Source organism: Pygocentrus nattereri, chromosome 6, assembly GCF_015220715.1.
Source record: "Pygocentrus nattereri isolate fPygNat1 chromosome 6, fPygNat1.pri, whole genome shotgun sequence".
In the NCBI taxonomy this organism is placed as follows: domain Eukaryota; kingdom Metazoa; phylum Chordata; class Actinopteri; order Characiformes; family Serrasalmidae; genus Pygocentrus; species Pygocentrus nattereri.
Window position 1 is genome coordinate 10,370,352 of NC_051216.1, and position 22,670 is coordinate 10,393,021.

A 22,670-nucleotide genomic window follows, 5' to 3' on the forward strand; every position below is an offset into this window, starting at 1 on the left:
CCCTAAATACCAGGGAGTATTTCACACACTACCGGCAAGGTCAGGTCTCTACACTGTGTGAACATCTCACTGCATCAGCGTTTTTCCTTGTTCACTGCTTGGTGATGTTAAACTGTCTCACATCACATCACTCAAAAATCAAAATATTTGTTCTCCAGTAATTTTTGCTCAAAGTGTAATGATGCTTGCCTGTCTTTGAAACGTCTTCTGATTGGTGATTGCAACACTGCACACAAGCAGGTGGGGAAAAAATAATGTTAACCAATTGTATCGTCCTCCCTCTCTCACCACCTCACCCATCATGGAGAGGAATCGCTCAGCTAGATCTGAGACTCTCCCTGATACGTCACTTTACTCAGAAATAGATCTGTAAGGAAAGTGTGATATGATTCATGATTAATGTTGATACTAATGTAGTTTAAGAGTGAAGAGAGAGAGACAGACTGCATGTATGGAGTTCACCAGTTTGATGACAAACAGTGACAGGCCTGCGGTTGAATACTCTACAGATCAGCTCATCCAGCAGGTCTTCACCCGCAGAGCAGACCTGACACGTAATTAAACACGGCCATCTCCACCCATCAGCCACTCCTCACCACTCTCAGACAACGGCCATCTGCAGCATCAGCTGCTGAGACCCAGTAGGGGAATAACCCCCTCTCCCCCACCCCTCCTGCAAGCACGCACACACACACACACACACACACACACACACACACACACACACACACACACACACACACACACACACAAACACACACACACACACACACACACTCTGTCTCTCTCTCGCTTCACTGAGTCACTGTCACAACAGCCAGACACACTGATACTACCACCATCACTATAACACAGAGAGAGAGAGAGAGAGAGAGAGAGAGAGAGAGAGAGAGAGAGATTGGAGAATTGGGAAGTGGAATAAAAAATTGTGGAAGAGCAAATGACATGACAGTTGGACAGAAAGAAAAGGATGACATGGAAAGAAAGAAAGGATGGAGAGAGAGAAAGAGAGATTTAGAGAGCAAAAAAGAGAGAACAACAGAGAAAAGTGACAGCAGATAAAGAATGGTAGAGAGAAAGACAGAAACTGTGAGAGTGAATGAGAGAGAGAGGGATGAGAGAGAGAGGGAGAAAAGGAAAAAAAGATGGAGGGAAAGACAGAAACAGAAATGGTAAGATAAAAGGATGAGGGTAAAAAAAAGAGATGGTGAGAAATGAAAAGAGAGGGTGAGTGAGACTCCCTCACACCGTTTCATCTTTTTCTTTAGTTTACTTTTCTCTCTTCATTTCTTTCATTACACACTCACATTTCTTTCTCTCTCTCCTCTTTTTCCATCCTTTTCTTTCTGTCCAACTTTTCTTCACTCTTTTTCCATCTCTCTCTCTCTCTCTCTCTCTCTCTCTCTCTCTCTGTGTGTGTGTTATACAGCTCTCAGTGCCCTTCATCACACACTTGGCCTTGCCAGCAAACTTTCATTATTCTTTCATTCTTTTTTTCATCCACCTTTCATTACTCCACAAAGAAAGAGGGAGAATAAACAGAATAAACAGTATACATAAAAACAAACAACCAACCAAACAAACAAAAACTCGTCTTTGATGTGGTCGGCTTTATAGAAACGAACGAGCCATTGTTCAAACAACACCCTCCGACCCCTTATTAGATTACAAGGCGCTGGAGGAGCCGTACAATTTCAGCAAAGGACGCAGGAGGAAGGGAAATGGAAAAGTGGACAGGTCAGGTGTTGGAGTGGGGAGTTTTCAATAAGCGTTAGCATGCATTAGAGGGAGGGAGGTATTATACAGCTCGGTTAGTGGTAATAAACAGTTATTGCGCCCTCGGGGCTTCGCTGCTGATATTACAGGGAAAGTGTGGCATAGAAAGTCATGAAGGGGGGGGGTGGGGGGGTGGCTTATATTAACACTGCCAACAATTCAGACATTCCAATAAAGCCCACCTCAATCACAACAAAGAGAAAAAATCCCAGTAAAGTGAAATGAGGTATAGAAACTAGAACACAAAAGAAATAAATGCTGAAAAACTATGAAATGTTTAAATACTGAGCTGATATTATCAGCCTTTAGGATTATAATGCAGTCAAAAATGAACTCAAGGTCAGTTTATACAGCGCCTTTCAGAAGCCCAAGGACGCTTTACAAAAAGATCAGAAAATAACAAAATACATAAACAACAATAAATAAAACAACACAGAACACACACACACACACACACACACACACACACACACACACACACACACACACTACACAAAACTCTACATTTCCAACAGCAGGGGTTTTACACTGACCACAGGATAGAGTCACTTAGCCTGAAAAGAGTCCTTAGCCATGGGGAAAGTCTCACTCCACGACCACAGTGTGTCACACAGGCAACCAGCATAGGAAGCCTCGAAAGCTGAAAATGTCCTTAACCATGAAAGGGGAGCATTTTCTTGCAGCTGAATGGCTCCAGTGCAGGCAGCCTCATAGCTGCAATGCAGCATCACTCAAGTGGCCGGCCCAGACAGCCACGTAGCTGTGATGTAGAGTCGCTTAAGCAGCTGGCCTGAGAGGCCTCGTCGCTGCGGCACAGCGCTGCTCACGCAGCCAAACACTAACGGTGGGCAGCCCCACCGCGGTCTTAGTCCGGACCCACAAACTGGGCCTATAACCGATAAACAATGGAGAATTATTTAATTTCGACCGAGTGGTCCTGTTTTAATCTGTGTAACTTTTCTAGCCTTTACAGTAGCTTTAGCGGCCGGGAAACTCACTGACCAATCATGAGTTGTGAAAATCACATGTGACGCTGCTCAACCAATCAGATCTGTGCATTCTGATGAGGACTGAGACTCCAGTGAGTGGCGCACACATGGCAGGGGGACGAGATGAAACAGCAAGTGAGTCAGAGGGAAGCTACTTCATATGGCCTGCTCTAAAAAGAGAAAACTAACAATAAATGTTGTTGAAATATCACTGAACTGGACTTTATTTGATTCGAAATTCAGTTACTTCAGTAAAGAGTGTATGGCACTGAATCATAATGCAAGTTAGACATTATGATGTTCCAGACTGTCACGATTGGCCCCTCCCAGTCCTCCATGTGCTTTTGTTTTGGCCCTCTACAGGAAGGGCCAAAGTCATCTCTATTTTCTGAGGCGCATGAGCTCCTTCAACATCTGCCGGACTATGGTCAGGATCTTCTATGAGTCTGTGGTGGCGAGTGCTATCCTCTATGCTGTTGCATGCTGAGGAAGCAGGCTGAGGGTGGCAGACGCCAATAGACTCAGCAAACTGATCCACAAGGCTGGTGATGATGTGGGTGTGGAGCTGGATTCGCTGATGGCCGTGTCGGAGAGGAGGATGCTGTCTAAGCTGCTGGCCATTATGGACAATGGCTCCCACCCACTCTACGACACAGTGATGAGACACAGGAGCTCATTCAGTGCAAGACTCATTCTACTGAAATGCACCACAGAGCGCCACAGGAGGTCATTCTTACCTGTGGCCATCAAACTCTATAACTCCTCCCTCAGTGTGTGATTCACAAAGTGTGGTTCATCTGTGCAAAACTCAATACCAACTGTTCATATGCGTAATAATAATAATTGTGTGCAATAACTCGGAGGTACAATAACTGCTTTATACTAGATGTTTAATATTTATTATCACAGCCACCACCACTTTACTGTATTCATAAGAACTTAAATCTTGTGTACATATTGCAAATTTCTCTTTATCTTTGTTTTAAATTATTAAAGTGTTTTTTTTTTTTTTTTTACATAAATGGTTGCAACTCTAACAACTGCAATTTCCCCCTGGGATCAATAAAGGATTCTGATTCTGATTAGTCCTGTCCATGTGCTTTTGTTTTGTTTCTTCCCAGTCCTGCCCCCTTGTTTCTTGACTCCACCCCTGATTGTAACCACCTGTTTTCCACCTGTGTCTTGTCAACCATCGTTATCCATGTTGTATTTAAATCCTGTGTTTTCCCCTGTGTGTTTGCTGGTCTTTGTATTGTTTGAAGTGTTTGAATTGTTGGGTGTTAGTTTCTGCCGGCTTCTATTGTGTTTATCCTGTGTTCCTTTGTTGTCATGTCTGTACCCCGATCTCTCCGTGTTGGCTCTTTGACTCGGGACCATCTTGACCCTGATTTTAGAATTGTACCTTTTAAATCTCGCTCTTCTCAGCGTGTGCGTCCGCCTCAGCATCACTCCTCCACGTTACACAGACCTTTCATTGAGGAAATTCTCTTTGACTGGACCTTATAAAATTTTAATGAAAGACCTCTGCTCTAGTGTGAGGGCGGAGCTTCTATGCAGTTCTTAGTATTTTTATTGGTTTTGTTAATTAGCTCTTATTGCTCTTTTTAAAGAGTCCTCTTTATAGAAGTGATGTCATCTATATTAAGTTGAATTTTGTAAGAATATCTAATCTATTTTGTAAGAATGATCTTATTCTGCTCATTCATAAATTTATGTCTGGATTAGGTCTTGACTGTAACAGTACAGAACGAATCAGACGCGAGTTGATTATAAAAAAACGAAGAGGCTTTACTAGTCTGAGGGAGTTCTGAAGTCATTGTCAAAAAAAAATGCCAAGGTCAAGTCCAAAACAGTCCAAAACCAGGAAAACACTGTCATAACAAAGTCAAAGAGAAAAGGCAAAAAGGCAGAGTCGTAATAAACAGGCAATGCATCAATAAACAGGAAAAACAAACCAGAATACACAATGAAACGCTCAGTAGGTCTGGAACCAGCAGCAACACCTCGCTAAGTGTCTAAGCGAAAGCCCGGGCTTAAAAAGTTAACTAAACAAATCACACGACACACACGACAGGTGAACATAATCAGGATTCAGGGAGGCTGATTTGGACAGGATGTGTGTGAAGGAGTCAGAGTCACACGATCATCCAGGGGGTTCTGGGAACTGGAGTCCCTGCTGGAGGGATGCGTGACAGTAATGTTATCAGTGCGACACTTTCACTAGACAGAATTACTTAACCTCTTCAACTCCTTGAGAACACAGATGGTTCCAAAATGCACTGTGTCACATTCTTTATAACTTTCATATTTAATGAGCTACATTCAGAAGCTGGGTGTCGTATGAGGCTGTAACTGTCTTCTCTCCAGTCAAATAGATGGTGATGTGATTTTAAACCCTTAGAATAAAAGAAGCCGAACTCAAGTTTTTTTCTACTGAAAGTCGACCTATTTTTCCACAAATCTGGGCTATAAACTATAAAGAGATTTAAAGATGGTATAAATAATTTTTATAAAATTATACAAAGAGCTTTTGGCTTTGAGCTGTAAATTGTGAGCATATAGCAATGAGTGTGATCATAAAACACATGTTCTGTTCATTTGAGGGGAGCCTTTACGAAGAAAGAAAAAAAAACAACAACATTTATTTCATGCAGTTACTCAATAATTTCAGTAAATTCAGATGGAAAAAACAAAAAATATGCTGGAGAATAAGAGGTTCAAATAAAAATATCGCTGCATATCGTCAGGACAAAACCTCACACTTTCAAAATGGTAACTTTACAGGAGAAGGAAAAAAACTTTACTGTTAAAGTCAATACAACCAGATTTTTTTTCCAAGTCATGCTGGTCCATTTATTATGAAATATGCACGCAATGTAAAGGTCAACAGGCATTTTCAACAGTGTCAACAATTAAAAAATGACAACAATGTAGACCCAAGGTTTCGTTCTGACAGCAGTGATATGTAGGTTGAATAATCTTATAATACTATTATATAAAAGATTATAATAATCTCATAGAGAAATGCTTTCACTTGGCACGATTTTTTTTCAGTGAAGCCTCTTATTCTATAAAAAAGGTGAGTGCTGACTGTCAGTTTAGCAGTCTTTATTAAGACGGGCAGAACAGCACGATGCCATTAAAACTTCATAAATGATCAATTATCCTCACAGCAGAGGTGTCTGTCTGCTCCAGTATAAAACCACTAAATAGCAGTGCTTGAATGGCAGGATTTTCTATATTAATAAATTCATGGTGCCTCAATATTAGCAAACATTATCAGACATCCAATATACCAGTCTGACTCTAATAGAAACGAATGGGCATATAATAACACATAAAAGGACACGATCACCTACTCTCCAATTTCTTCTGAGAACAGGCTTGGCTTTACTGAATGCCTGAAGGTACATACAGTTTCATGTAAATGTTTGGGCAGTTTTGGTCAAACTGCACGCTTTGTTGATGTGGTCCAAAGCCTAGGCTGCATTTCTTGATCGCTACGTCAAAGCAGGCCGTTCCAATGTGAAGGACTTCATATACGGCCTAGAAATGTTCTGAGTGATTTCAAGGATGCCTCTGATGTATCCTTCCACACCTTCGGTTACCCACAGTTCTATGAGCATGAACGATGCCAACAAAAAAATAAATAAATAAATAAAATAAAATAAACAGCATCATGCAAATGAGGAAAAACGAAGCTGTTGGAGCAGAGCTTGACTTAAAATGTCAGCTGCTCATGTCCCTGAATTCGTCTTTATCACCTTCTAAAGTCTAAATGACTGATTAATTCATCAAGATACAAACAGTGTAAATGTTCTCTCAAAGTTCGGCAGCGGTTTTCAGGTCAGATTGTGAACCTTAAAGGAGTTTTTCCAGGTGAAAAGTTCATATTTGTACCTTTTTATGACCGAATGCTTTAAAACAGGAGGTAAAATAAAAAGCCTGGAGGCGAGGCGGGGTGTGTGGAGTCAGAACAGCTTAGAACAGATCGTTTCAGTGGATTACGGTTCAGGTGTGTTCCCTGACTAAAGATACTGAGAGGTACCCTTGAGGGTCCCACCCCAGAGACAAGAGGGGTACTGCTTTCGGACTGTTATTTCTGAGAGTGTATCGTATATCATTTAGAAGCATCTGTATGTATGTAGTTTATCAAACTACATAAGAACATCTCCATTTCCATGAGGAATTCAAGAAGCAGCAAACACAATGCGACAGGTGCCATTTTTTCTTACCAGTTCTTTGAACAATTTGAAGAGGTGGGACCTTTCTGGTGACGTCACCAGCCTCTTTAGGACCGTTCCATTCATGTGACCAATAGGCTAGTAAGGAGCCAAAGCTGTAGCCTAGGATTTGAGGTGCAGCTAATAATTGCAAATTAGTTAAAACATCTTTTTGAGCGGTCAGACTTATGAGGCATTTCTGTAAATTTTAGGGCCCTGTTTTCATTTATTTGTTCAAATTAACAAACCTGAACAAACAAAACAACATCTGGCATGCGTTCACTTCTGTAGAGGATGTGTTAACTTATCCTCTTATTCTCCAGGGTATATTTTGGTTTGTCCAACTGAATTTACATGAACAAATTGTTCAGTAACTGCATGAAATAAATGCATTTCTTTCTTTATCTCCTTATTTATTTGTAAAATACCACTATATGCTTACAATTTACTGCTGAAAGCCAAAAATCTTAGACGCTCTTTGTGTTATTTTATAAAAATCATTTTTCCAGAGCAGATCACTGAAGAGACGCCGTCTGTTTATAGTTTATAGCCCAGATTTGGGGAAAAACGGGTCGACTTTCAGTAGAAAAGCGTCTTTTATTAAAGGGTTTAAAATTACATCACCATCTATTTGATTGGAAAGAAGACAGTTACAGCCTCATACGACGCCCAGCTTCTGAATGTAGCTATGAAAGTTATGAAGAATATGACGAAGTGCATTTTGGAACCAAAGGGAAGGAGTTTAAGAGGTCACAATCAACAAAACGTCATTTGACCAGCATGTTCAAACTTTTGCATGCGACACTTTGCTTGTAGGAGCTGTTGTGACAGGGCCTCAATGAACACATGCCTTGTGGTCATATCTGCAGTCTGGTGATACTACAGGCAGATGTTCAGAGCCATGCACTGCCGCTTAGTCTGTGATTCAGGACAGATGAGTTGGCGAACCAGCCTGAAAGACGTGTCTCCTTCAGTGAACTTCTACAGCACCAGACACGGAGACGTCAAAGCAGCGCTGACGACTTTATTGCCAGTCCCTTATTCTCCTCCTCACTGTCTGGGGTTCGGATGCTTTTCCCCTCCTCTTGTGGTTTTTCATTTCAGAGATGATGGATTGGGGCAATGAATCACAAATCAGAATTTTTTATTACATTTAATTAATGAGGAGATTATGAGCCGCGGGTAAAAAGAGGCAAGAAAGAAAAAAAAAAGAATGTGTGTGAGCGCGTTCATGTTAGACAAAGCAAAGCTTTCAATACACAGCATGCGGGGAAGGCATTAATCACTTCATTAGCGGATTTCTGCTGAAATCCCTCACGAGCCAAAACTTCCGAGTCATGATAAAGACCCCGGATGAAACTCTGAATCGAGTCTGGTTAACAAAATGAAAACATCTCGTTTGACATGGGCTTCCTATGAGTGTCGAAAGTTATCTTTTCTTTTTTTGTCTGTTGAAGCTCTTAAACAGGGCAAGAAGAACTATGATGAGACACAAAATGACAAGCTGTGCTCCAAATCAGGTTTCAACACTGTCAAGGGCTGCATTACTGAACATTTCAATAATAAAGCAGGAAAAGATTGGTGAAGCAGCCTGATACTACTACACACTAAAGATTTAGACCTTGTGGGCTGCGTTCACATTACCAGGCTGAAGTAACACAAATCTGATTTTTCTGATAATGTGACTCAGAGCAGATGTTTTCAGAGCTGTGTGGACACAAATCTGATCTTTTCAAATCCTACCTGAGCCACGTTGATATGGTCCTAGATGTGATATGTATCTGATTCGTGGTCGTACGACCTTAATGTGACGCTCAGATCAGAATTCATGTGCTTTATTTCCACTGTGCGAGTGGCCATCATTCAGCGTTACCATGGTAGCAGCGCCGAACAGAAGCTAAAGCCTGTAAATGGTGGAAAAGCAGAACATCTCACCTTTTTGCCTTTCATCTTGCTCTAATAATGAAGCCGAGAGCTGATCAGAGTTAATGATCTTCTCAGCGAAGCTCGTTCTGCTCGTTAGTTTGTGCTGATGATGCAGTGATTCATTCATGTGACGTTACTGAACAGGATGTGGGCATGAGGGTCATGTCAGGACGTCGGTTCATCACAGTAATGACAGATTTGAATCTCTTACCTAAACGAGTGTGAACCGTCATGTCAGAGAGATCAGATTTGAGCAAAAAAATCTGATTTAAACAATGAGGCTTGTAATGTGAACGTAGCCCTAGACTATTACTGTTGATCAAGAGCCTTAATGTAAGTAGACTTGATAATCATCTGAAAACTGATTCAGTTTCACATTCTATTAGCACTTGCTGTTCTTTTAGACACGTCTTTGTTCATACAGTCGTGTCCAAAAGTCTGAACACCCCTGGTCAATAATGTTATGTTGACCAGTGAAGTTAACACACACTGTCCAGAGAAGACACTGCAATATGACATTTTATGCAAACTGTAATGCACAACTACCATTTATTTGCTGAGCTTAATGAATTGGATGAAAAATAAAATATGAAATGCTGCCTGTGCAAAAGCTATGCCACTTTAATTTATGTATGTATTTGTTTGTTTGTTTGTTTCTGAATTCAACATAGTGAGAATTCTAAAACATAAAATGTGGCCTGTGTAAAAGTTATGGCACATTTCTTATTGCATGATTTACTTTGTTCCAGCATATTAAACTCAGTTGTACACTAAAAATGGCAGAAAATGTCATATCCAAGCGTGTTCGCTGTTCTCTTTTAATTAGATCAACAAAACCTGTCACTGACCAAAGCTTTCCTTCACAACCTGGACAACACTCACTGAGAGAGAGACAGAGAGAGAGAGAGAGAGAGAGAGAGAGAGAGAGAGAGAGAGAGAGAGACTCAGCAAGACAGAGAGAGAAACAGAGAGAGAGACACTCAGCAAGACAGAGAGAAACAGAGAGAGAGAGAGAGAGAGACACTCAGCAAGACAGAAAAGGAGAGAGAGACAGAGAGAGAGAGAGACAGACAGACAGAGAGAAAGACAGAGAGAGAGAGAGACAGAGAGAGAGAGAGACAGACAGACAGACAGAGAGAAAGACAGAGAGAGAGAGAGACAGAGAGAGAGAGAGACACTCAGCGAGACAAAGACATAGAGAGAGGGAGAGAGAGAGAGAGAGAGAGAGAGACAGACAGCAAGACAGAGAGAAACAGAGAGAGAGACAGAGAGAGAGAGACAGACAGACAGACAGAAAGAAAGACAGAGAGACAGAGAGAGAGAGAGAGAGAGAGAGAGAGCGCGAGCTCTGGAAAGTTTATTCACCTTGACATGGTATGACAGCACACTGGTCCCACTTCTAATCTAAAGATAATGGCAAAACCATTTTTCCTCACTTTCCGCCAGGAAGTGTGGCCTTACGCAGACTCTATCACTCAGTTTTCCATCCCCCGAGTTCTGCTGAATACTTATGAACAAACGGACCATGAGAAAACGAGTCAAAGAGTCCTGTTCTTGTAGTAAGTTTGAATTTTATGCTTTGTGACAAGCATAAGAACTACTGAACAGAAGACCTGCAGATAATATCATGCATGACACAGAGCTGCACTGTTCGTTCTCAACTGGGTTTCACGTCACGTTCTGAGGCATTAATTATTGAGAAATGGCACAAACATTCTCAATCATTTCAATCTGAGTTTGTTTTTTTTTCTTCCTATAAATACGCCCAGTGGAATTACACACTCAACCACTGCAGTCCGCTATTAGGCAAATTCGATTCATAACACACAGCACAAAATGGCTTCATCAACGAAGCGTGCTGGTCTTATTGACCGCCGATAAAGCTGGGCTAGAGTCTCGCGGGCCTGTCGGACCAGCAGCGGTGGCGGAAAAGGTCATGCCAATAGCTACTGACTCCAAATTAAATAAAGTTGCAAATGTCACTTGCGCAAGTAAACACTGCCGGTACTTCCGCTCGGAAGACGTGATCAGTTTAGGTACTGAAGTGGGTGGTAAGTGGAAACTGAGTCACTACAAATCACTGGTCACCAGAAAGTAGAAAGTTTAGCTGTGTCTCAAATCAAGAGGCCACAACATGTATTTGGACACTTAAACCTTTTTTTTTTTCAATTTACTCGTCTCCAATTCCACCCGCTAGTTAGAACCCCCCCAGTCACACAATACTATCAATGCTAGGAGGGTGAAGGCTAACACAGGCTTCCTCCGAGACCTGTGAAACCAGCAACCGCATGTTTTCAAACTGCTGCTCACGCAACGTCATTGGACAACGGAGAACGCTCGGAGGAAAGCGATAACCGCCAGATCTGTTACATCAGCTAACAGACGCCACTGAGTGATGGGGGGAGGAGGGGGGGGCATCCTATCCACCCAGAGAGAGCGAGGCCAACTGTGCTCTCTTGGACTCCCGGCTACAGACGGCTGTAGCATCACCAGGGAACCAGCTCGCGATCTCCTGATGATAGGGTCAACGCTTACGATTGCCCCACCTGGGAACTATGAGGACACTTAAACCTTTTAACCACTGAACAACTTCTACTGGAAAGAGAGAGAGAGAGAGAGAGAGAGAGAGAGAGAGAGAGAGAGAGAGAGAGAGAGAGAGAGAGAGAGAGAGAGAGAGAGAGGGGGAGAGAGAGAGCGGGAAAGAGAGAGAAACACTTTCAGCACAACATTAAACTGATGGTCAGCTCTTTGTGGAGACCAACCAGACCGCACAGAGTGTGTTGTATGTGTTTTTGTTACAATGGTGTTGGTCAGCTTGTGTTCAGAGAGCATCACTGAAGTGATAACAGTGTGTGAAGCACCTCAGCCACTTTCTGAAAGAACATTTTGCCAAAAAGATTGGAACAAATATCCAAATACTTTTTGGGGCCACTGTACTTCAGCAGCTCATTGACCACTTAAAGGGTAAGTGATTTGTTCATGCTAGCAAATGCAACAGGATGCAGTATGTTCTTACAGAATCTGGTCAACCAAAGCTGCTAATACAGCTAACAATGAATGGAAGTCAGTGGGAACCAATTCTTATGATGCTATTAGCATCATGCTAATTGGTGGCCACTTGCTTTCATTCATTTTTAGCAATTTTAAGGCTACCACTCACCAGATACACTGCATTTTACCTTCTATAGAATTAAAGGAAATAAGCTGCCAATATAATTAAGTGAGATAACCATGTCTGGTACCAGTTAAATGAGGGAGCAATTTTCCAAGGAGAACACACACACACAAAAATAAATAAATAAATAAATACACAGCTAACCAATCAACAAAGAGAACCCCCTGTCTCTAATTACAACGAGAAGGAAAAGCACGCAGTACTTAAGCAATAAAGCACTTGAGGGAGTGTGTTATCGTGAAATAACATCCCGGCTGTGATTTGGTCTCCGTAGATCATCACAGCCGTGATGTTATAGTGATAACTCACTCCTCGAGTGTTTCTACTGCTTTATACAACAGCTAAATAAATACAGTAAGAAATGAATAAACTGGCCTTGAATGCGGCGTTTAATATGTTTTAATGTTCAGTTCCTTCCTCCTAATTATAGCTCTTTAACGAGCAGCTCGCTGCTACGTCAGAGTAATGAGCTCCGCCCACTCGCTGCACAGCAGGCAGTTTGTTCTCTAGCTCCACACAGACCAACTGACTGTTTGGGAATTTAGTGTCATCTCATCTTCAGACTCTGACCAAATCGGCTGTCGATCAAATGTGATCTTAAGTGTCCATTTTCTGTTTTTGGCAAGTAAGAAGTAAAAACATTCAAATGTTTTGAGCGCCTCCTACAATTGTCAAAGTCGTTGCTTAGCAACGGCGTCTCAGCTGAGTGATACAGTGTTTGCGAAAAAGCCGTGATGTTATGGTGAAATATCAGCACGGCTAGAACGCCTCTCAACCAATCATGGTTTGCAAGGCCAAAAGTAACTGTAATATTCCACACAAACAAGCAACACATACTGAACATTAAAATCCAGTTTTCAATGCATTTCTTTTTATAAGTCTCAGTCTTTCACATTCTTTCTAATCCCTCTGTAATTTTATGCTACCTTGTCAATTGAATGCATCACCTCGCCCCTGTTTATCTCAAAGGCTTTAGATTGGCTGGCATGCTTTGTGTACATTTCAAGCCATATGTCACCTACTTTCTATTTCTGTTGTCATGTTCGAGGTTTAATTTAATGCAGCAACAGCAAAATGCTGAGTGGTGTATTGTGGTGCTTAGAGAAAGTGAGCAATGCTGTCAGACGCTGACTGGAAGCTAGGTGTGTGCACTTTCTTTCAAAACAATGTGTTTTATTGTTTTTTTTTAATATATATATATATATATATATATATTATACACTTTATTACTAAAAGTATTCACTCACCCATCCAAATCATTGAATTCAGCTTTTCCAATCACTTCCACGGCCACAGGTGTATAAAGCCGAGAACCTAGGCCTGCAGACTGCTTCTACAGACATTAGTGAAAGAATGGGTCGCTCTCAGCAGCTCAGTGAATTCCAGCGTGGTACCGTGATCGGACGCCACCTGTGTTCTTACTCTACTTTCTACACTGTAGACTGGGGTTCAATCCCCACCTGGGCAAACACCCTACACTACCTACCTGTGTAAAATGATCAAATTGTAAGTCGCTCTGGATAAGAGCATCAGCCAAATGCCATAAATGTAAATGTAGTGTAAATACATAGGTAGTGCACTAAAACTGAAAAAAAAAAGAAGTATGGAAGGTTGAATATTAGGCTGAACTTTTATTAAAATTACAGAATGACATGAAGATTCATGCGTTAACAAAAAATACATCAGTATTTTATTTGACACAATACCATCCTACAAACATCTGGAGACAGTACTTGGTGTATTAGTTCAGACACAGTGATCGGTGCCCGAATTAAGACAAGACACAAGGTTTGTTTTGTGTGCCCTCAGCTCTGTTACAATACATTTGCAATATTTGTGTACAGAAAAGTCCTGATTACTGCACCTCTCTGGTGATTAAAAGCCATCTGGTGAGGGGCTAAACAGTAATAACAACAGCTCTGATTACATCTTTATGTGTCGATGCCACGGTGCAGTGGCCATGCCCTCTAAAACCTCTCCCTACTCCCCCCACCACCACCCTGCCCACTCCATATGGCACAGGCTAACATTAGCATCAGAAACACGCTTCCAATGGCCAGGGACATCAGCGCTAACACACTGGACATACAGCCAGCCATACGTTCCAACTAACAGGGTGTCCGTGCCAGGGCATTTTTAGGTCGTTCTTTGTGATCGTGGGAGAAGGGGGCAGTTCCTGACTAGATAAATGATAAAGAGCAACCTGGCAAGTGTTAAAAGCACCGTATCATGGAAACAAAAGAATATGACGTACTGTCTAAACGACACATTTGTGCATGATCACTCATTCAGCCTTCAGCAGTTTAGCCTCCCTGTGGAAGTGAAAAAAAAGAGTTCCTGCAGACAACCTATAGCAGAGCTCCTGAAGTGGAAGACGTGTTATTTGAGTGTGGTATAACACAAGTTAATCAAAAAAGAGGTCATTTAAATACACTATATTGTCAAACGTATTCCCTAACCCATCCAAATCATTGAATTCAGGTGTTCCAATCACTTCCATGGCCACAGGTGTATAAAGCCGAGCCCCTAGTCCTGCAGACTGCTTCTACAGACATTAGTGAAAGAATGGGTCGCTCTCAGGAGCTCAGTGAATTCCAGAGTGGTACCGTGATCATACGCCACCTGTGCAGTCCAGTTGGAAAATTTCCTCAATACTAAATATTCCACAGTCAACTGTCAGTGGGATTATAACAAAGTGGAAGCGATTGGGAACGACAGCAACTCAGCCTTGTAAAATGACAGAGCGGGGTCAGCGGATGCCGAGGCGCATAGTGCACAGAGGTCGCCAACTTTCTGCAGAGTCAATCACTACAGACCTCCAAACTTCATGTGGCCTTCAGATTAGCTGAAAAACAGCATAGAGAGCTTCATGCAATGGGTTTCCACGGCCGAGCAGCTGCATCCAAGCCTTATATAACCAAGTGGAATGCAAAGTGGTGGAAAGCGCCGCCACTGGACTCCAGAGCAGTGGAGACGTGTTCTCTGGAGTCTCCAGTTCATATACGTGTGAAGGCACACAATACTTTTGGCAATATAGTGCAGCTCAGTTTTAAAGGCACAGTCTGTTTAATTATAAAATTGTAAAAACTGACATGTAAAATGAATCAAAGGTGTTTTCGTAAATAAAACCAGGTTGGAAATGGGCCAGAATGCACCAGAATCCAGTTTCAGGAGTGAAAGTTGGGATGGAACAGCTCAGATTTATAAAAAAAGGGAATAACTGAATGCACAAGTCAAGTCTACAGACCATCCAGACCATCCAATGGAAAGTCAAGATGCTGCAGCTGGCTCCGCCTACCCAATGTGTTTGGAATGTAAAGGCAGCCAAGAAACTCCACAATTGGTAATGAAAGTTGTGGTTTTCTACCTAATTTCCTTAAGAGTTTTTCCTCAAATCTCTTTTTTTGATGATTCATGTGTTTATTGTTGAGCATCTCAGTCAGTTAGCTCACAAATGAGCACGTTAGCCAATGCAACTCAAACATAAGGTAAGGAAATGACAAATACTCTGACCAACTAGCCTGCTAATGCCAGACATTCATTATAAACTAGCTTAGTCTCTAAATATAAACTCATATAAGGTAACAGTCTAGATGTAGTTTAGTATTTTAGTTGCAGTAGTAGCGGTTTGTCTTTGTTGTCTCTGCCTTGTTGATCAACTTTACTGTACTTTTAGGCAGTACCTATAACTCAAACTACAACAGTGTTTTAGGGCCACTGTTAAAAAAACAAAAGATAGACTTGGAGAATAAAGTGGTAATGTTTTGAATCCATTTGTAATATTTCAAGAATAAAAGTCATACCGTTTTGAGAATAAAGCTGTATTGTTTAATAAAATCATAATATTTTAATAATAAAGTCACAGAATTACGAAACTACAATGGGACATAACCGGTAAACTCTGGCACACTTGGGTGTCTTTGTCATCACCAGTACTTCAACGGAGGCCCCAATGCATTATAGCAGCTCTTCAATTAGCCTACTTTATCCTCGAAATACTGCAACTTTATTTTCATAACTTTACAATTTTATTCTCAAAATATTATGAATTTATTCTAAAAAATATGACCTTATTTTCAAAATATTACAAATTTAAACTTAAAGTACGTTACTATTATTATTTTAACAGTGGACCTAAAATGCCATTGAACACTAACCAATTCAGAGATGTTTTCAAAAATTCCAAGAGTCACATTTCATTCTCTCTTTCTCCCAGTAAAACTCGTCCATTTCCACTGCTGCGTAAAATGACACACACATTATACGTGAACTTGAAGGAGCTGAGAGTTTTGGAGTGGCTGAGAGATGAGAGGGGATAAAACAGAAGGCAGGTTACCACTTTGGGACAATAAAGTTCTTGTTATCAACCACCATCGCTTTACAGTGGTGTAGATCAGGCTCTTAAGTAAGGCAAGCAGGCTGGATATGCTTCTGTTATCACTGCTCTGGGGCCACGGATAAATGTAGAGTGGCAGTAGCAGGTTTTCTAAAGCAGAGGTTTACAAACAGATTCAAATACTTCTGTCCACTGTTCCTTACCATCGGCCTCCTGACTGAGTGCCCATATAATCTCTGTGGACACAGGCCAGCACTCTGACCCTGGCAGTAAAAGTAACCACATCACTCTGTCTTTATGTCCCCCACCTTGTCCAGCACCACAGCCATGTAGGTGAACACCAATCACAAGCTGTGGACACCTCAGCCCGCTGTCAACACTACTGGATCACACTGAGCACATCTCACAGTTCATTACTCATAATCCCACAGGGCCTCTCCTCAATCCCAAACCACCTCAGTGGCACCCAGAGAAAGACGAGAACAACATTCCTGGACAAAATTCAATCTGAAGAGGCCTGAGCCACCCCAGCAAGCAACCTGAACAGAATAAGCTCTGGGTTTATCTCAGCAGAGGTGGGACGGATTCACAGAGAGGCGAAAAAAGGAGACAGAACCAAATGGTTCTGTCTGGGCTCAGTGGCACAAGCTGAAAACTAAGTTTACTGTTCTAAAATCTCCCCCCACTTAATGTGCTTTAGCAACAGAGATTACTCTACAATCTTGGCAGTTAACTGTGGCAGGTCTGTCTTTCCTAGCAACTTCAATAAAATGTGTCAATCAAAATATCCTTATGTTGTTGTGTGTCTAGGTCAGGCATGTCAAACCGGGGACCTTCTGGGCCAAAGTGCTGCAGATGTTAGCGCTTACCCTCATCTAACACTCTGAATTCAGTTCATGAAGGCCTTGCTAATTAGCCAATGAGCTGAATCAGGTGTGTTTAATGAGGCAGAGTGCTGAAGTCTGCAGTGTTTTGGCCCGCAAGGACGGGGGCCTGACCCATATGGCCTGGGGATGTTTTGAGTGGACAATTAGAGCATTTTAAACATAGGTGTAACGTAACCGCTGGTGACGCCAGAGACACAACTCCACCACTTTTTGAAATGCACAATTTTGCCCCCACCACTTTTTCAAAGTATACACAATCAAAAAAGATGGTTCTTCAAGGGTTCTTTAGTAAAGTAAATGGTTCAATATAGAACCATGAACAGTCAAGGAACCCTTAGCATGATTAAAAGCTTCTTCGCACCGTAAAAAGGTTTTGCAGATTAATGGAGAATTCGGTAGTAGATGTAAATGGTCCTATAAAGAACCTTTTTTGGAAGGGGTTCTAGCTATATAGCACCAAAAAGTGCTCTTCTATTATTACAAGCTTGACATATAAACAACAGAAGAACGCTTTTTTGGAGCTATATTGAACCATTTTCAAAAATTCAAATAACTTGTTTGTGTTTTCTAAAAATGTCACTAAAATAGAAATGTTTATTCCATCATTCCTTATAACAAATTGGACACATGGAGCTTTATTTATTCTGAAGAGAAGTGAGTGCAGTGGGAGAGTACTGTCTAATAACAGGTTATGTAACTAACTTACAAATGCAACTATTTAGTTTTTATTTTTATTTTTGGAAAACAGCATTAATGGTGTACTACAGTGGTTCCCCACATAGTCCACAGTCTTGCTCCAAACCCACCTACAACACGTTGAGATGATGGAAAAATATGAACCATTTGGTGGCCCATGACTGTAAGGAACCCCTGCTGGAATATATTGATATTCCAAGAGTTGTAGATAAACATCACAGTGACAAAGTATAAAATAAAGAAGGATGGCATAAAAATGAGAGCAGTTTACAAACTAACACAGCTAAAGAACTTAACAAGAGCCATTTGCTCTCAATGTATACTTTAAAACGCACATAATCACACATTTACCTACCCTTCACTACAGGAAAGGGGCTTTCATTTCCAAAGGTTAATGCTTTGTGAAAAGCTATTAGTGTGATTATATTTAGCTAAGTAAGGAAAACCTACAGTCATAAACAGAGCACTTTGAATTAAAACACAGTATAATGATTCTGCTGGCGTGCACGTTTGTCAAAGTGATTGGACAAGATGTGCATGTACGTTCAAACACAAGCCACAAGTTATGGGCAAGTTTAATTAATTCTGTCCCAAGCAAGTGTAAAAAGATTGTTAAAAACTCAAGTCTCACAGCAAAATCATAAACCAGCAAACTTGTACAAGAACACAGAAGACAATAGAACTGCAAGCCAAAACCTGTCATCTTTAAACCCTTCATGGACCTCCACTACAGCGGCCACACAGATACCCTTCTCACACTATAAGCCAAGAGGCCTAAATTTATAGGTAATGGCTGCATGTCAAAATGTACACTACCACACTGGATTATATACTATATACAGAAAACCACTATTACCAATGTATTAATTAGTTTAATATGTATAGTGTAGATATATGTGGTTTGAAATGCAGTCATTGCAATTAAAGTATGCAAAACATCTGCCATGATCAACATCTGCCATGATTTTTTCCATTATTTCACAGTTTTGCAGTAACATTCAGTATTTCCAGGGCACCAGCATGGGTGACAATGTCATAAAGCTTTTTCTCACCAGGTTTACAGCCAAGTTTTGAAAACCTTTGAAACTGGCCAGCATTAGGAGAGATAACCGGAAGATGCTCTACTGGGGCTGCTGTGCTGCTCCCAGACTGGGCATAGTTAGGCAGGAAAATTTCAAGAAACTTCAAGACACCCCAGAGGTGTTACATGAACAATTATTAGGCTTAATAATCAAATATATCTATTGGTTGTTATTTGAATAACTGACTCAGTCTGCCTTGATTGGTTCCTCTGCCTTTGATTTTGGCATCGTTCAAGTGATTTCTTCTTTCATAGTCCAATAAAACAATAGAAGTCATGTTACATCTATATAAACTACTTTATAGAGTGTTTTATAGAGCAGAGCAAAGTAAATAACACATTGGCAACACAATGAATGGAATGACATGCTGATCATTTTAATAATCAATTAATAATATTTGACATTGTTGATCATTGCACTAGTCTACACATTGCACTATCACACACACACACACACACACACACACGCACACACGCGCACGCACACACGCGCACACGCACACACGCACACACGCACACGCACACACGCACACACGCACACACGCACACACAAACACGCACACACACACATAGCCAAACTATTTATTGGGCCTTCAAAGCAGGTGGAGCTCATAAAGTCAGTGGAGATATAAGGAAAGAATATCTAATAAAATGCATGAAGCACTGTAAACACATAAGATCAGAACACCACCAGTGGTTCTGGTCCCTGCAGTGTCCTCTATGCCTCACTGCCATGCCTCCTACTGCAGGCTTGTTGGAGGAGTGAGTTGTAGGGGATTATGTAGCTCATATGATGATGCGTTTGGTGGGGTAAGCCCTCTCTCTGGAGAGGTTTAAAGAGTGGTAGAGCTCTCTCTGCATGCTACAGAGAGATAGCATCCTTGTGTGTTAAAGCCAGCCAGCTGGACCGCACAGAAAGAGCATTTCTCTTCAGGAATGTCCTCTGAGAAGGGAAACACAGGCTGGGACTCCGGATACTCGACCGTGATTTCAGCTGCAGAGCAAGGACAATCCCACGCGCTGACGCCACACTTTCCTCATGGAGGTCTGCAGAGGCTAAAATTCCATTTTGGGATGCTGCCATGGTCATAAATCCTTGTCAAGTGTTAATAGGAAAAATAAATAAACAAGTATGCAGTTTACTCTGCATATGTTTCCAAATGCACCCTCTGTAAAACCCACAGTATTAAGTTGCTGTGCTTTGGTCTTTTGGCATCTATGAGCAGCTGGACATCAGGTCATCAGGTCAGTGGCAATGAGAGAAGGAAATCAATGCAAATGAATTAAAGGGATAGTTTTGCTATCCAAAGTGTGCTTCTTTTGCACTCAGCTAAAACGCTATTATAGCTTACAGAAGCTAACAGAAGCCGATTAATATTGTCAGGAGACAGCCTCTTCCTTGTTACAGCTTTTTTTTTACTTGCAATTAATAATGTCCCATCAATACGTTTGAACTTGTTACATTAACATTTAGCACCCCTAGGAAAAGTGTGTCAAATTCACATGAAAATTGTAAACTAAATATATTTTTCAGTACTTTATGCAACTCTGTCCAAATGAGTTTTTAATATTTAGCATTTCCAAAATACATGCCAGTGGCATATAGAGAGAGAGTCACCTGCTGCCGTGCTTCCCTCTGGCCCCACTGTTACTACTTTCTAGCCTCTGGACTTTTTCCCAGAACACCCAACCTGATTCAATGGCCTCAGATCCGCCTCACGTGACTCTCCACTGTTCCTCTTCACCTGATTACTGATTCAGCTCACCTGTTAAGCTGTAACTGCAAAAACCCCTTAGTTTGTTGGCACTTTGTGAAGTGTTGCCTTTGTTTGCTGGGCATTCCCGGGCCCTCCAGTCTGTTAGTTTACTTTTCCGTGTATGACCATTGCTTGTTTGGTTTGTAACCTCGTCTTTAGCCTGGCCCTCTTAGTGGATTAGTGGATTTTAGACTCTGTTTTTTGGACTTCCCTCATTACTGTTTTCTGGATTTGGCTTTTGACTTTGAGCTGGTTGACCTTGATTCTGGATGGTCTTTTTCTAATAAACCCATTTTCCTTCAGGTTGGTCTGCCGTCATCTGAATTCTGTCCGTACCTGACACCTGCTCCCCATACATCCTCCAACATCTTTGATTTTCTGTAGATTTCTGCTTTGGAGTACTAAAAAATCATGTAACACACATCCACTCAAATTCTCTCCAGACATGCAAATTCATTTCTGAAACCTGTTTTTAAGGCGCTGTTGCTTGTTAACCTCCACCCCTGCTCAGGTTTTCTAAACACCAAGACATGCCACTTAGTATTTTGCAATTACTTAAAACTAAAGAAGTGAACTTCAGACCCCAAACATGCTTTGACCAACTAAATTTATGGTAAACGTGACTCTTCCTTTATACAGGCTGGCTTAAGGAGCAGAGACCGTCGGAGGATAAACGACTGCAAAGCCTTCTCATCCTTCTGCTCTAACTTTCTCTATTCCCTCCTCACTCTCGAAGCAATTACTCTCTCTCTTTCTCTTCCTCTCTCAAATTCTAAGAGATTTATCCTCCCTCGCTCTGCCGGCTGCGGCCGCTCTCTCCACTCAGGCATCATCCAGGTGTAACTGAAATTTTCCCTGATAGCTTTTACAGCACATTTCCAGCACCGGCGCCCCCTGTCATCAATTACGTGGCGCGTGTGGTCAGAGTACGGCGGCGTATCCTTCATGCTGCGAGCCGCCGTGTCCCTCCACTCGGCCTCCGCTATGAATCTTAATCTCATCCCCAAACAGTCGTCATCAATTACCTCCATCCTGCCCAGCCCCCGCTGCACCCGCCATCGCAGGAGGAGGGAATTATTTATTTATTTTCGGCAGGAAATGCCCGAGCTCACGCGAGAGAGAATCGATCCTCAGGAGAGAACGAGAGAGGGGCGGAGCATCTGCAGGAGTGAACCAGGTGAAGGTCAACCTGGGTAAAAAGGTGGCGGAGAAGCTGAATGAGGAATTAATGGCCCTTCATCGTCTATTTGGAGCAGCCCGTTCCATTCGTCAAAGCCATAGCTCAATGAAAAAGCACATGTACGCAAGCTTCTCCTTAGCTTGAATGTCGTCATTCAGCCAAGACATGTTCAGTGCCAAGTTATATATATATATATATATATATATATATATATATACTTACACACGAACAAAAGTGCAGACAAAGCTTAGGCTTCAAGATGACCACTGTTTTTAGCTATATTAGGTACTTCTGTCTACTTTTATAGATAACAGTATGTCATACAGTATACGCACGATTTTAAACCCACCACTTCAATCTAACACCAAATTCTGAGTATTAAATGGCGCTGATAACCAGGAGAGAGTAACAGGTCAGTATCAGCTTAGCTAGCATGCTGCCACAGGCTCTATTCTGACTAACAAAAGCGTTACTGGCACAAGTGATGATAACAGCTCAGCTCTGAGGAAGCGAAGTTGAGCGGCCGATGTCAGAGGGACAGAACGGTGAAATTAAACCTCTGGTGTTTGGAGCTGTAGCCTGTGCGAGTGCACAGTGCCTGTTTAGAGGGTACTGTTTAGAATGACCAGTGTTGAAGTGACAGA

General features: G+C 41.6%; 1 protein-coding gene across 4 annotated transcripts in view; it reads right to left on the bottom strand.

Moving 5' to 3' along the window:
- Positions 1-22,670, bottom strand: part of LOC108433052 (receptor tyrosine-protein kinase erbB-4) — a 629,333-nt gene that overhangs the window by 343,996 nt on the left and 262,667 nt on the right. The gene's annotated exons all lie outside the window — the stretch shown is intronic.